Source organism: Lissotriton helveticus, chromosome 5_1, assembly GCF_964261635.1.
Source record: "Lissotriton helveticus chromosome 5_1, aLisHel1.1, whole genome shotgun sequence".
Taxonomy (NCBI): domain Eukaryota; kingdom Metazoa; phylum Chordata; class Amphibia; order Caudata; family Salamandridae; genus Lissotriton; species Lissotriton helveticus.
Genome location: NC_136065.1, coordinates 1,343,860,927 through 1,343,876,360, shown reverse-complemented (window position 1 = coordinate 1,343,876,360; position 15,434 = coordinate 1,343,860,927). Strand labels below are relative to the sequence as shown.

Below are 15,434 nucleotides of genomic sequence, written 5' to 3'. Positions count from 1 at the left end.
AAAACTACTAGGAGGTCTCTCAAAGGGGCGTGGCCTATGTAATTAAGGGCGTGGCTTAAAAATATGCAAGGTAAAATCCTGTGTTTAGCATAGTGTATTTTGCTGCTTCTGTCATTGCATCCAGATTATGATATATAATACAACCAGTAATATTACACCCAAAAGAATTCAGGTCTGTTGGCTTTGCCAATGGTTGTTAGTTTTGTAAGATAAATAATCAACAAATATGGCTTTGTAGTAGATAATATTGACAATACTTCAGTTCCTAAATGATGAAACTGTGAAAGAACTCTAACAAGTCTCTTTGAAGTAACATCAAAGGCAGTGAAAGGTGGTACTGCTGCAGAGGAAAGATATATTTTTTCACCCTGAAGGTGAGGGCAAAAATGGAGAGCCCTATAAGGATCCGTCTCAGCACCTGCTTTTTTAGAAAGGCCAGTGGTGAGCACCGGCAGTACCCAGCCCACTTAAAGCCCTGGTTGTGGCGTATTTATAGCATCCCTGCCTCTCTCCATGGCATGTTCTGTTCAGCATAGGCAGGTACGTGGCAAGATGGCCGCTGGGGTAGGAGCTCTTCCAGAGGGCTCCGTGGCTAAGGGATCGCCATCGGTGTAAATCCCTGGAAATCCAGACCTTCGAACAGTAATATTTAACCTCAATAGCATGATTAAACGTACTTTACAAGATTCGTCCTTCAACCCCGACTTCCGGCCCCACACGGCTGTTCCTGGGCACTGTGCCGACATCTGGGTAGTGGACTCTTCAGGACGACTAGCCCTTTGCTGACCGGGTGATATTGCAAGGATCTCCCTGACGACTCAGCGGCCATAATGGAATTCTGTGATATCGATCTCCGGCCACTCACGGCTGTTCCGCAGAACTGATCACTGGCATCTGGTAAGAGGGCATAACTGCATTGACTCACAACTGCTGGGACGGCTAGATGCATTAACCAACGATAATCTGCCCGCTGCATCATCCCGCAGCTACATTGATGCACAGCTGAAACAACCCGCAGCTGCACCGACCCATAGTTGAATTTATCAACAGTTGTATCGGCCAATGTTGCATCGTCCTAAAGTTGCATCGACCCTCAGCTGCTCCAAGTACTTATATTGCCTTTACCGAGCGGCTGCTGCTTATGAGGGAAGCCTTTCACACTCCTCGGATCGACGTACACCTTGTTTTTGTGGTCCAGTGCTCGTCACCTACATACATGTGATCGGCACCACGATACTTACCTGTCCCTGCCTGACTCCAAAATGGCGCGGTAATTTCCCAGATCGTATCGCTTCAATCAGCACCGTAACGGCGCCCAGCTCACAGTGCACAACGTCGCTGCGGCTGGGGAGCTGGTAGATGCCCGTGCCATAGAATCTTGGGCCTGTGCCATCGCTGCCATGAGAAGTACCCGACGCTCAGTAGAACATTCACCGTCCACAGTGAGTACCTGTTACACCTTCGGATTCCTGGCACAACGACCTGCTGGACCTTGGTCCACCTCTCCTGCTGGATAGGCTACTGTGGTTTCTTGGCCCCCCTCCCCTATGCCTTTCACAATCCCTGCATCTCAGGCGGTGGTGGAGTTTGCAGCAGTGCCTGTCCCCAAGATGGCGACTGGGGCCAGTCCTGACTACTGCCGCAGGGGACTCCTGAGGTACCGGCGCACTCCCAAACTGAGCTGGTGGATCACTCCACAGGGTCAAGTATCTCTCCTGATCTAAAATCATTGGTCATCGTCCTGTTCTGGGTCAGACCTCACCCTGCCTCGCTCCTGCTCACCCTCCATGACACTTGACTCGGAGATCTTTCCATCGGCAGCTGAGACCTAGACATTTTGACTGACGCCCGGTAGAGCTACCTCGCAAACCAAAGGGGAGATCGGGTATGGATTTCCCTCTTTGACCATCACCTACCCAGCCGGTCTTTGGGCAAACTCTCCTGCGTCTCTCTACTGGACTTTTCTCCCTTCTCCTCTTCACCATACCCCCTATCCCCGCCTCTCTACTCTTCTCCTCTTTCCAGCTATTGACCTTTGCCCTCACCCGCCCTTGCTCATAGTTCCCACCCTGTCTATCCACTGGACTTTCTTTTGTGAACCTTCCCTCGTCAGCTGAGACCTAGCAATCTGACTGATGCCCGATGGAGTTATCTGTTTAGCTATTGGTGTGATGGGCTGTGGATTCCCTCCTAGGACGTCACCTACCCAGTCGGTTTTTGGGCAGACTTCCTTTCGTCTCTCCTGCCATCCTCCCCCTTCACACTTGCCCCCCTCCTCTCTATTTGTCTCACCTTTTTTCCTCTCCCAATTTGTTGCTTAATTTTTGACGTAATGTGTATTTGTTTTCATTCTCTGTAACAGTGTGCAGCCTATTGTAAAGTGCTCTGATACCTATGGGTCTAGCCAACACTATATATAACTCATTAATAACGTTCCTCTGAACTTCTAATGGACCTTTGACGACGCCCCATGGGTGTCAAAACTGTTTGTACTCACCTTGATACACGAGCTACCTTGGCCGATGCCCGGTGGAGCTGTCATATGCAGCTAAAGAGGAGTCTGGCCCTGGTTTCACCCCATCGGCTGTCACCTACCCAGCCGGACATCTGACATTGTTTTCCTCGTTATTCCCTCCCTCCCCCTCCTCCTCTCCCTGTGACTCTTTGATTTAAGTGATGTAACTATGTAACCTGTAACTCTCTGTAACTCATGTAAAGCGCTCTGATACCTCCAGGTCTAGTAGCGCTATATAAAACTTTTCAAATAAATACATGCAAACATGGATGCTTAGCATCGCAGACCCCCAGGATATTGCAGCATAGATTTGCAAATTTAGGGGCACAAAAATGGAAATTTTGTGGCATTATTGCAGCACTTTATTTTACTCACAATCATACCCTTTCAGTTTTAAATCAATGGAAACAGTTTTAGCAGAGTATTCCAATTTGAAAAAGGCATGTTTAAAGTGTCTGAGAGTGTTTGTTATATTCACATTTGGTATTGCCAAGGTATTACTTATCATTGGACCAGATTTCGGGTCCCAGATTGAAAAGTTACCATCGAACTAAACAGGTTGTTCTTCTACTTTGATTTGAATTCCTTTATTTCCTTTTTTCCTTTGTTGAGCAGTTTTCCTTGAGAGTTGTCATAATTTCAATATATTCTTGGAATTCATAGTTTTACAGACTGTCTGTAATACTAGATAAAAGAAATGCCAGAACACGATGTATGTAAGATCTATTGTAGCTATCCTTTTTCAGCTTTGTTTTCAGCATAGGTTTGAATAGAGGATGTTATCTGTATCATTGTATTGTTGGATTCTTTGTCACATTTCTTACTTCATTTCAATATAAACATAAATAACCAAATACAATTACTAATCATAAAATGGGGCAAAATGCTCATCAAAACTGATTACCAATATGCATGCCACCAAACCACACCCACAGTAAAAAATCTTAAGAGATTTTGTAAGCACAACAGGTACATATAACTTTAGAAATTATTGAACAGAAGACAACCTTTCAGTCCACAGACAGCTGTGGAAGTTTTCCAAAAACTAACAAGTAGCTTGTTTAGCGCTATAACCAATTTAAAGTATTTTTAAAACGATGTACCTATTTATGGAAAGAATGGCACAATCCTTAGAGAGGACCTTACATTGGCACCCCAAGGCGGGTTGGCTTGCATGATTTGTGGTCTATAGTCAATGAACTGGCTTTTGTTATGCTGGAACCATGGAATCAGTGGATACACATGGGTGTACTTTCCAGTAAGCAATATTGCATGTTCACTTAACTGTAATACTGATGTAATCTCTGGTACAGGCAGTACAGAGCCAAACTATTCCGACCTTCTAGCTGAGCAGATTTCTGACCACTTATCTGTAGCTCATCGGCAACTTGGCTAGCCAAAAACTGAAAATGTTATGCCATATTTGCAAAGCTGACCATGGGCTACAGACTGCTTACTAACGCAATGTTTTGTATCAGTCGTCCACCTAGGCCTCCCCCTTAGCATCAGACCCAATTGGCAGTTCCCAAACAATGAGAAATTTGGCTGGGTGAGAAATCAGGAGTTGGAGGTACATGAAAATGGAATTGTGGCGAAAAAGGATGGGTGGGCAAGTCTCAGATTTCAATTTTTAAGTGAAAATGGAAAGCCACCGTCATGATTCATGGTTTGCAAATCTGTATATAGGATTGCATTTAGAGCAATTTGCCCTTCATATTGTATTACTTGTGTATTTTCCTACTGTATATGTGTATTATTGGTATTCAGTGCACAATTACGTTACACTTATTTTTAGGTTTTGACCTGGGGAGGGCACGAAGTGCCCCTCCCAGATCGAAAACTTGTCAAGAGTATGGATGTCGGCACCGCCTCTGTCTCTCATTGGCTAGCTCCATAAATGGAGGCTAGCCATTGGGAGACAGAGGCTGTCAATCGCGCTCTCTCGAGAAAACGCGATTCGGGGGCGTTTCTCGGGCTTTTTTTAAGCCCCGCCCCTTTGTCCCGGGCCGCGCTGTCATTGGCTACCGGCCCGGGACACCCCCGTGACGTCATTCCCCGGGCCGCGCTGTGATTGGCTGGCCGGCCCGGGACCCTGTATTGTAATCTGTAATGGCGGGTGCGCAACCGCAATAACTACCTAAAAGCCTTGGTGAGGGAGGAACAGAAAAGTGATCCCCTCCCAAGATGGTACCAGCATAGTGACTAAATAAAACGTAATTTCGATGGCCAAACCCTTCGTTCTGAAGTGCTGTTTGAGTCCTTATAAGGGCCGAGGAGCTTGTCTGAGATCCCGCCTCCGCTGAAGGGTACGAATGGAAAAGGGACAAGCGTCGCTGTGATCTGGAAGCGGCCATCTTTAAAGTAGGATAGAGGAGGGGCTTAACCCGACGTCTAATGGTGGGAAGAACATGTTTTAGCATTTTGATAATAATTATTCAGTATTTTTCCAATATAGGCACATTATTACAAAGCGCGGAATTCTATCCCTCTAATCAGACCGTGTCTCCCGGTCTACAATGCTACATTCCGCAGTAACTTCAGGCAGTCCACGCCGACTCAGTTATTAAAGCACCACGCTTGCCCTCTTATTGAAAAGGAACCATATACCGACCATAAAACCCACCCTTGATAGTTCAGTAACTACTCCTCCCACATGCCCTCGCTTCTTCCACGCCTCCTAAACCCCATCCGCCCCCACATTACCCTGCGCGCCTAGCCCCACCCTCCCGTCACCCACCCCTCTTGCCCCACCCTCTACGCCACGCCGGGGATGCCGGGAGGGCGGTGGGTGCCGGAAGTGTTTGCAGTCTGAAGTAACAGCGACCGAGAAGGAGGTGAGGGGGCGAGCAGAGGAGGGAGTGGTACACGGTGGGTGCAGTCCAGGTGGAGGGGGGGATACGTGGCACGTGACCAGCACTGGCTGGAGGGGCAGCAGGGTGGGTGACCAACACTGGGGGTCATAACATTGTACAGCACTTGGTTAGAGGGCTGTGGTGGAGGCATATATGATCAGGATGAGGTGCAGGTGGTGGCAGCATTCAGGAAATGGGCATGTAAAGGGTTAGCACCGAGTTGATGACATGATAGGTGGGGGGACTCGTGAAGGCATTAGAATGAGGAGTGGAGAGGAAAGGCAAGAATGGAGCTGCAGTAGGAGAGGGCATAAGAAGTGAGCGGTATCTCGAGCAGTGTGGGTGGACTAGAAGGTAATGGGCGTTGTCACTGGAGCGGCGAGGTAGTGTTTAAAGAGAGGGGAAGTGAAATGGGTGTAGCTCAGTGTGTAGACGAAAAGAGTACGGTGCCCCATAAAGTCTTCTCGTTTTCTGCATTCACTTGATAAGTATACCATAAGAAGTTTACAACTTTATTCTTCCTTTCCCTGTTCTGTTCCTTCATTATCTCTCCTAGACCCTTTGACCATATCTTTATTGTCTGAATCATTCTGAATCGTGTTCGTGTCATAACTGTGCAGACCTTTAGTAATGTTACATCTGACCTTCTGACTCTCATAGTGTCGTTATTCGCTGACGCCTTTGCCTGCCAGTATTGTACCTTCCTGTCTCCTATATTTCCTTTTGGCGTATGAATGCCTCTTTAATGGCCTTATGGTTTTCTTGTTTTTGTTGTCGGCCTCCAGTCTCTCTTTATCTTTTCTGAAATGTATTTCACAGGACTGGTCATGATGCTCCAGGTGTGCATCTAGAACTGCACACAATTCTCCAGATGAGTACTATGACATATGCTGGGATTCTTGTACAGGTCTGGGCCTGATGCTCAGGCTTGGTCTCTGTGTTTGGATGGTGTACGCCTCTCTACAGCTAGGTTTTCTAGCCGATATTTTGGATTTCTCATACTGTGAAACCAGGCTTCAAGTGCCGCTGTTGGTCCTTTCTGACAGTACCGCTGATACCTGACCATTCTATTACAGGCACCTCATCATAGGATCCTGCGGACAGCAACTCTTGTTTCTATTTGTATTCATCATTTCACACTTCATGTTAACATAGCCATTGCTTTAATACAGTTGCTATAAAAGCATATAATATGGTATAGTGTGCATTTTCTTTCAATAAAGAATTGTTCCTCTGCAAATAAAAAACATTACCATTTACAATGCTAATATCTCCCAACTCCAACAAATGCGAAACCTATTGCATTGTAAATGCTTGTTATTTTTGTTTTCTATGCATTTTGGAAACCATTTGGTTAAACATTTTAGAAAGATGTTTAAAAAGCGTAAAGTTTTACTTTGATATGGCATTATCAGTGCGTTGCAAAATATTAACCCTGCTGAGAATAAGAAGCAGGTGACACAAATTAAGCAATAAAACTTTCAACCAAGTTCACAAGTCAGTAGTTGTCTTTGTCACTGGATAATTAGAACTTAAATCTTTCTGCAGTTTCAGGAAACATTACAAGAAACTTTACAAAGGCGCATTCCAAAAGATTACTGTAGTTTTGTGTTGTATATGTACATTTTGTTATACCTTGTATTTCTTCATATATTTTATTGTGTTCTCCTTTAACGAATGTTACTGAGCGTGCCATGGAATACTCTGTAAGCTTGTCACGAAGTTCCAATCCAGGGCGTCAGTTGCACTTGTTTCCTGGAGTGGAAGTCATGCTGCCTGGCGCAAGGAATTCTATAATTGGATTTATATATATTTTTTTTAAAATCAAAAATATATTGTTTTGAGGGAAGACGCATTACAGTCCTCATTGTCTCCTCAATTCAAGAAAGAATACTTTTAACTTCCTGCTTCAACTGTGACTTCACAAGAACATTTGGGTAAGATTTTACTTTACTTACTGGGGGCAGTGCATCGTTGAATCGTTGGGGGAACTGCCATCGGCCGCATCTTTCGAGCGGCGACAGTGTTCCTTGATCGAAGGCTGACCCAGTGCACTCGGGTTCGTGACGTTACAGAGTGCCTGACATGCGCAATTGAAGTAACAGAGAAAAGACTCATCATCACGGCAGGTCACGCAGCGTGACCTTGCGTAGCGGCCTTTTTGAATTTGGAGGAAATTGAACAGGAGAGTTTGAGCTCGTCTGAGCTTATCGGAGCTTACTAAAACTTTTCTTGCAATGGTGGAGATATTTAAAAGCAATTTTGAAGTGGAATCTGATGTGAAATTTTAAGAAACAGGTAAGAGAGTCGGGGGACGACTGACTATTATTTATATTTTACGAATTTATTAAACAAACCTTGCTCTTTAGGAGTTTATTGTGACTGTGCTATGGGTGGTTATATGCATTCTATTTAATCACAAGCAGGTACCTTTTTATTCTTATCGTATTTTTCTTATGGAACAAGGGGACAAAAGAGCAGAACAAGCCATGGCACAAAAAATCTTTACAGTTAGTAACCCACATGTATTCTGGGCTACAGGATCTCAACCCAGTATAAAGTGGGTGGAATGGAAAGAATACTTTGTGAATTCAGACGTATGCCATTTGGGTTGGCTTCAGCCAATGCTGTTTTTCAGCGACTGATGTACAGACTGTTTGGAGAGGTGAAGGGCGTGAGTTTTTTTCAGGGTGACATCCTGATTGCTGCTACCAGTAAGGATGAACACAACCATATTTTTAATGAGGTGTTGGCAATATTGCAAAAAGCTGGTTTGAGTGTAGAACTCAGCAAGTGTAAATTCGCTCAGAGGAATGTATCGTACCTAGGACACATTATAAGTGTGGATGGTGTAAAACCAAAACCATCACTTATAAATGCTATTGTGGGTTCCCCTGCTCCAACTACTAAGGATGAAGTCAGGTCTCTTTTTTTTGGGCATGACAGAATATTGCGCTAAGTACATACCCAACTTTGCCAGCAAAATATTTAACATACGCTCACTAATAAAAAATAATGTGCAATTTGAGTGGTCGGATGAGTGTGAGAGAGAATTTTATAGGATCAAAAATGATCTAGAAAACGTGAATGCTCTGAGCAGTTTTGATCCCAACTTGGAATGTCTTTTAACAACTGGTGCAAGTAAGGGAGGAGCTTCGCGCGCAACCAGAATGGTCGCGTGAGCACAGGGCTCCCAGACCTTCGCCGCCTCCGCCGTTTATCCTGCATCTTATCCTGTCCACGACGACGAGTCGTTACTGGCACAACCTGGCTGACCTACTAGCTGTTTTTGGATTTCGATTTGGAGCTTGGGAGCCGAAGTTACGGGCTCCTGAACTTTTCTGGCCTGCTCCTTGGTGCTGACCCGGGCTCGATTTCTCTGCCAGCCGGGCAGTAATCGAACAACAACGGCTTGCCCGAGTCTTCTTGCCCCGCCATTCACTTTTGGTTTCAGTTTTGGCTTTGAGACCTCCCCGACTTTGGTTTGCCTTGACCCGCACTGGTCGCATCCTGCTCTCCGGCTTCAACTCTAGCTCCGCGCTGGCCTACTGTGGTTTATCGTGTGGTGTGAAGTGCCCACTCTATCCTGAGAACCTGTTTTGGTCGCATCGAGTGTAGCCATTTTCACCAGGTCCAAGGCTCCCCTCCGGGGTGCTGAACCCAAGATGGCCACCAAGCCCGAGGGTGAGAAGCGCAAGACCAAGCCGGCTCTCCGTGGGGGCTCCGTACAGTCAAACGTTATGGACAGATACACTCTTTCCAAGAGCTCTCCGGGTGGACCGACTAAACCCCCGAGCAACGTTGGAGAAGATTCCTCGACGGGTGAGGACCTGATGCTGAACGATGTCATGGGCGCCATTGCTGGCATGAAGGCCTCGCTGGGTCAACAGTACGAAGCCCTGGCTCACAAACTGGACACGGTTGCTATTGATGTCACTCTGATCAGGGCAGATCTTGCTAAGACTAATGAAAAGGTCAAATCTCTCGATTTAAAGACCTCCAGTCTTACCACCGATGTCTCTGATCTACAGGCGGAGGTCAGTAACCTGAGATCCTCGCACAATATTTTCTCCCGACGCCTGGAAGATTTTGAAAGCCGTGCAAGACGGAACAACATTCGTGTGGTCGGTGTCCCGGAAAGGGCGGATGCTTCTTCGGTCGACCTGCTTGTGGAGGACCTTGTTGTGAACCACCTTGCCCCCAAGGGCCTCAGTAAGTTCTTCGCTGTGGAACGGGCTCATAGGATACCGGGAGGAATGCCCAAGCAGGGGGCCACCCCGCAACCCATTATTGCTAGGATTTTCAATTTTTGGGACAGAGACGCGATCCTGCAAGCGTCGCGCCAGAGTGGTCCCACTGCCTTTGAGAACACTGCAGTGAGTTTTTACCCGGACTTCACCCAGCAGGTACAGAAGCAGCGACTGGGGTTCCAAGGGGTGAAGAAGAGGTTAAGAGGCAGGGACATGAGGTATGCTATGCTCTTCCCGGCCCAGCTACGTGTGGTGTACGAAAACCGGACTTTCTTCTTTAACCATCCTGAGGCTGCAGGAGACTGGCTTGACACACTGCCCATGCGGCAAGAACGCTCCGAGTATTCATGGAGGAGCCAAGGGTGGCCCGGTGGAGCAGGAATAGGGGGTGAGATCGGCTCCCGGATCAACATATTGACTTTTGGCAGCGGTTTGATGCTATGCAAATTTGTTTGCTAATGTACTGTCCTTCGGGGGCACGGGCGGGGGTTGGGTGGGTCTTTCCTCCTCTAGGGTTCTTTTCGTAGATTAGTTGTATGTTAGGGCGACAGGCACACTGCAAGTTGGGGTGGCTTTTTAGTCTCACGCAGGGGTGCAGGGTGGGGGGTTTGATGTTTGGGATTTGTTGGGGGGTAGACGGGGCGAAGTTACTGTTCTTTTGTTTCTCTCAAGGCAATGTACTGATGATCTACTGTAGCTCTGTGTTGCATCTGTTGTGGGATGGGGGTGGGATTGGTTTCTGGGATGGGGGTAGGGGATTGAGGCTATTGTGTTGGAACGTCAATGGGTTGGGAGATAGGATAAAACGAGGGGTGGTGTTATAACTGTTACGTTGTTTATCCCCTGATGTGGTGTTGCTACAGGAGACGCACTTAATAGGCAACACATGCCATGCTATGAACAGGCGTGGTTATCGTCTCTTAGCGCACTTCGGATTCACCTCTGGCTCCGGGGGGGTTGGTATTCTAGTCAGGAACTCCCTCCCTCTTCAGGTTGATGACATTATCCTCGACGATAGAGGGCGATACGCCGCCATTGTCGGGCGCTGGGAGGGGAGGGTTATCACCCTCCTCTCTGTCTATGTTCCGCCTGGGTTGCAGACTACTACCTTCGCTGATTTGGGGGAAGTGATCCTGGGAGTTCCGGAGGGTCAGTTGGTGGTGGGTGGAGATTTTAATTCAGTGATTTCCGGGATGTGTGATCGCTACCCTCCCAGGGAAATTGCGAAGTCTCAATCTTGGTTGGGTGGCTTCTTGGACACTCTGGGACTGGTCGATTGTTGGAGACTGCTCCACCCGGGGCAGTTGCAATACACGTTCCATTCCGGTGCCCACGGTAGTCTCTCAAGACTAGACTATGTACTGGTGCCCTCTTCCAAAGCCTCCTCTATTAGGGAGATTAAACATCTGGCATGGGGCATATCGGATCACTCCCCCTTATGGTTGGTCATGGACACGAACCCATGGTACCTCCGGGACCCTAGGGTGCGGGCGGAACTGATTAAAGCGCTAGATCATTACTTTGCGGAGAATGTGGGCTCTGTGTCCTCCCCTGTCTCACTGTGGGAAGCGTACAAGACTGTCATTCGGGGCCAGGCCCTTTCCTTAGTTAGCGATGCTAAGAAACGTAAACGGGAGGCGGTTGTTCGAATTGAAAATGAAATAACTGCTTTGGAAGGGGAGTTCGATTCGGGGGTTACCCAAGATAAGCTGCACCTCCTTAGTCTTTTTTTTTTTTTGATCAAATATATTTTTATTGAGTTCCACAAAGCGATATCTTACATACAACATATGAAGAAACCAAAGGCTACGCAGTGGCACCCGCCCCCCCCCACTGCTGAGTACCCCACTGTGCGTCCAGGAAGTGAGGCGAGTCCGGGCGCCCGAGTATGTCCGCTTAGTGGGGGACACGCCCCCCATTGACCACCAGAACTCTTTTCCACCAACCTCCCAAAAGGCCCACCCCCCCAACCTACCCCAACAGTGCCCTACCCCCTCCAACAACCCCTACCCCCCCCAGCCTCCCCCCTCCCGCCCGGTGTGTTCCTTGTAGCGCTTAAAGGTGGATGTTCGGGGGACCGGTTAGACTTTGTGCTCCACTCGAGCCGCATCCTCCCTAAACCCTTCCGCCAGTTTCAGGACTCTGAGATATCTCGGACATGTAAGCTCCGTAAATTCTTGGGAAAGTAGAGAGGTGAGTGGCTGCCAGGTTTCTCTGAAAGTTTTGGATGACTGAGTGAGCGAGGCCTGTATCCTCTCCATCCCCATGATGTACCATAACCTGTGTAACCACCCCGTGTGTGTGGGCTGCCTAGTGGACCCCCATAGCGACAGAATATGCTGAGTTGCCGCCCCCATTGCCAATCCCATCTGTTTACCCCGCATGGACTTGAGTGGGAACGTCAGGCTGTTCGGCAGGCCAAGGACAGCATAAGCCGGGAATCGCGGAATGTCGGTGTCAAAGTGAGTGTCTATGTCCTTAAGTACTGCCTCCCAATATTCCTGTACCGCGGTGCATTCCCACAGAATGTGTAGCATGGTCCCCGTGTGCCCGCAACCTCTCTAACATTTAGGGTCTCTGCTCGGGTTTCCCTGGTGTAGGCGGTCAGGGGTCAGGTGCCAGGTGCCAGGTGCCAGTAATAGGCGATCTTGACCGCCGCCTCCCTGCTGGCGGTATTCCTGGCCGTGTGGTGAGCTCGGTAGTATACTTCCCGCCATTCTTTTGCAGAAAGAGTGCGTCCCAGTTCCCTCTCCCAGCGCCTCTGCCCAGCAGATTTCTCCGTAGAGGGGGGTGGGGACAACATCAGATATAAGTCAGTGATGGACCTTGTGTCCGACGTTTTGGTCACGATCCATCTCTCATAGGGGGTGAGGGGGCGGCCAGCCAAAGGCGCCACGTCAGTGTGCATCAGCCAGTGCCTGAGCTGGAAGTACTGGTAGCGGAGTGGCTTATCCAGTGTGTAGTTCGCTATCACTGCGTCCCAGGTCATAAAGCCCTCCGTGTCGAATAGGTGGCCTGCAGAGCGGCATTCGGATTGTCGCCATTGAGGGAACGAGCTTGGGGATCTGCCCGGGGGGAACGCCGGATTGTCCAGCAGAGGCGTCATGGGGGAGGGAAAGGTCGTCAGGCCTCTCGAAACCGCGGTTGCATCCCACACCTGCAAAAGAGTCCTGGTGATGGGGGATCTCTTGAGGTATGGCGGTCTGTCCGGCCGCGCCAGGAAGGGAACCCTCCAAAGGGGCATGCCCGCCATGGCCCTGTCCTGGAACAACCAATGCTTCTCCGAAGTCGGTCGGGACCACTCCAGAAGGAATCTAAGCTGGGCCGCTTGGAAGTAACGCCTCAGGTCCGGGACCCCCAAGCCCCCCTCCGCCGTCGTCCTTGTGGCCAGGTCTCGCCGCAGCCTGGATCTTTTATTCGCCCAAACATAGTGGTGCAGGGTGTCCTGCAGCTTCTTCAGCATCCCCAATGGCGGAGTGACGGGGATGGTCTGGAATACGTAGAGGATCTTGGGCAGCAGGGACATTTTTATGGCCGCCACCCTACCCAGCCACGAAAGCGGCTGTTGCTTCCACCTCGCAATGTCTCCCTGAACGCGCGACAGCAGCTTGGTGTAGTTAAGGTCGACCGTTTGGACTGTCGCCGGTGTCAAGTCTATCCCCAGGTACTGCACGGTGGTGCTGACCTCAAGCCCCCCCCACCTGCAGCGATGCCCTGTTAGCTGGTCGGGTATTGCTACCCAGTGGCAGGACGACGGACTTCTGGACGTTCATTTTGAAGCCCGACACTGCTCCGAACGCGGTCATTTCCGACAGGAAGGCTGGCAAAGAGACCCGCGGGTTATCTACCGCCACCAGAATGTCGTCCGCGTAGAGGCTTATGGTTTGCTCCACTCCCCCGAACTTGATCCCGGCTATGGCCTTATTGTCGCGGACACGCTGGGCAAACGGTTCGATATAAAGGGCGAATAGGAGCGGCGAGAGGGGGCACCCCTGTCGCGTGCCTCTCTGGATGTTGAACGGCTTAGAGCTAACCCCGTTGACTTTGATGGTTGCCTTCGGGGATGTGTAGCATCCCGCCACCCATGAGCGGAAGCGTGGACCCACGCCGAACTTAACCAGCGTCTGTTCCAGGAACCTCCAGTCTACCCTGTCGAACGCCTTCTCGGCGTCTACCGAGAGCAGTGCTGCGTCCGAGGCGTTGGCGTGGGCTTTATCTATGACATGCATAATGCGCTTCGTATTATCTGCGCACTGCCGGGAGGGGACGAAGCCCGCTTGGTCAGGGTCGATAACGCCAGGAAGACATGGACCCAGTCGGGAGGCCAGAATGCCCGTGAAGAGCTTAAGGTCCACGTTGAGAAGCGAAATCGGCCTGTACGCAGCGCAGCACGAGGGGTCCTTACCGGGTTTCGGAAGGACTACGACTTCCGCCTCCAACATCTCCCTCGGGATTGAGCCCTGGCCCTCGAACGAGTTGAACAGCTTCGTGAGGACCGGTGCCAGGAGGGGGCAAAAGGTTTTGTAAAAGCCCGCGGAGAAGCCGTCCGGGCCCGGAGCTTTCAAGGGTTTGAGACGGGCGATGGCCGCTATGACTTCCTCCAGGCGGAAAGGGGCGTCTAACGCAGCGGAGTTCTCATCGTTAAGAGCAGTGACCTCCATAGTCTCCAGGTAGGTCCTCCCCGCCTCCTCCCTCACAGTCCGATCGGCGGCATACAGCTGCTCATAAAAGGTTCGAAATGCCTCCGCTATGCTGTCATCCTCCCGGACCTCAACGCCACCGTCTCCGCGTATCACAGGGATCTGGGAGCGGACGGTTTTGGCCTTAAGTTTGCTAGCCAGCAAGCGGCCTGTCTTGTCTCCCCCTACGTAGTACGTGTGGCTGAGGCGGAGCGCCGCTTATTCTGCCCTGTCCAGGTCCAAACTCGCCAGTTGTGCCCTGACCGCCTTCAGCTTGCGCCAAATCCGGGGGGCTCCCGTCCGGCTGTGAACCCGCTCTAGTTCTAGCACATGCGTCTCCAGGTCACGTCTCCGATCTTTCCGCTCCCTATTTTCTGCCGCGGCGATTGCCATGATTTCGCCCCTTATGACCGCCTTAAGCGCCCCCCACAATGTCGCCTGGGTTACCTCTCCCGTGTCATTGTGAGCCAAGTAGGTGGTAATGCTTTGGGACAGTTGCTGCACCACTCCCTCGCGGGAAAGTATACTTTCCCTGAGTCTCCACCTGCCCCTATGAGGAATATGCGGGACAGTCAGTTGAAGGATCACCGCGTCGTGGTCCGAAAGTGCCGCTGGTGTAATGTCGATGTCCCGAACCAAGGGGAGTATGTCCGCTGAACCCAGGAAGTGGTCTATTCTAGCATATGTGTGGTGCACATGAGAATAAAAGGTGTATCCCGGGGCAGTAAGATGTTTGTCCCGCCAAATGTCAATCAGCCCCCTGTCCCCTAACCACCGCTTCCCGGTCACCGACAACGCTCCGGTATCCCCAAATCTCTTCCCAGACCTATCCGTCTCGTTATCCATGACCAGGTTCAAGTCCCCTCCCACCAGCACCAGCCTCAGATCACCCGAAAGCGCTTCAGACAGCGCACCTTTCAAGAAGACCTCCTGTTTGGTGTTGGGTGCATAAATGGAGCCTAACGTGAAGGAAGAAGTACCTATGTGTATCGTGTGTGCTAGGAGCCTGCCCCTGATTTCCGCCACCTTGCCCCCGACCCGCCCTTTGAAGTGTCTGGCCACTAGTATTGCTACGCCCGCCTTCTTCTCGTTGGTCGCGGAATAGAATTGGTGGGGGAAGGCCCTTGCTTTCATACGG

General features: G+C 49.9%; 1 protein-coding gene across 3 annotated transcripts in view; it reads right to left on the bottom strand.

Annotated features, from left to right (window-relative positions):
- CFAP276 (cilia and flagella associated protein 276) overlaps window positions 1–15,434 on the bottom strand; it is a 107,739-nt gene that overhangs the window by 19,691 nt on the left and 72,614 nt on the right. The gene's annotated exons all lie outside the window — the stretch shown is intronic.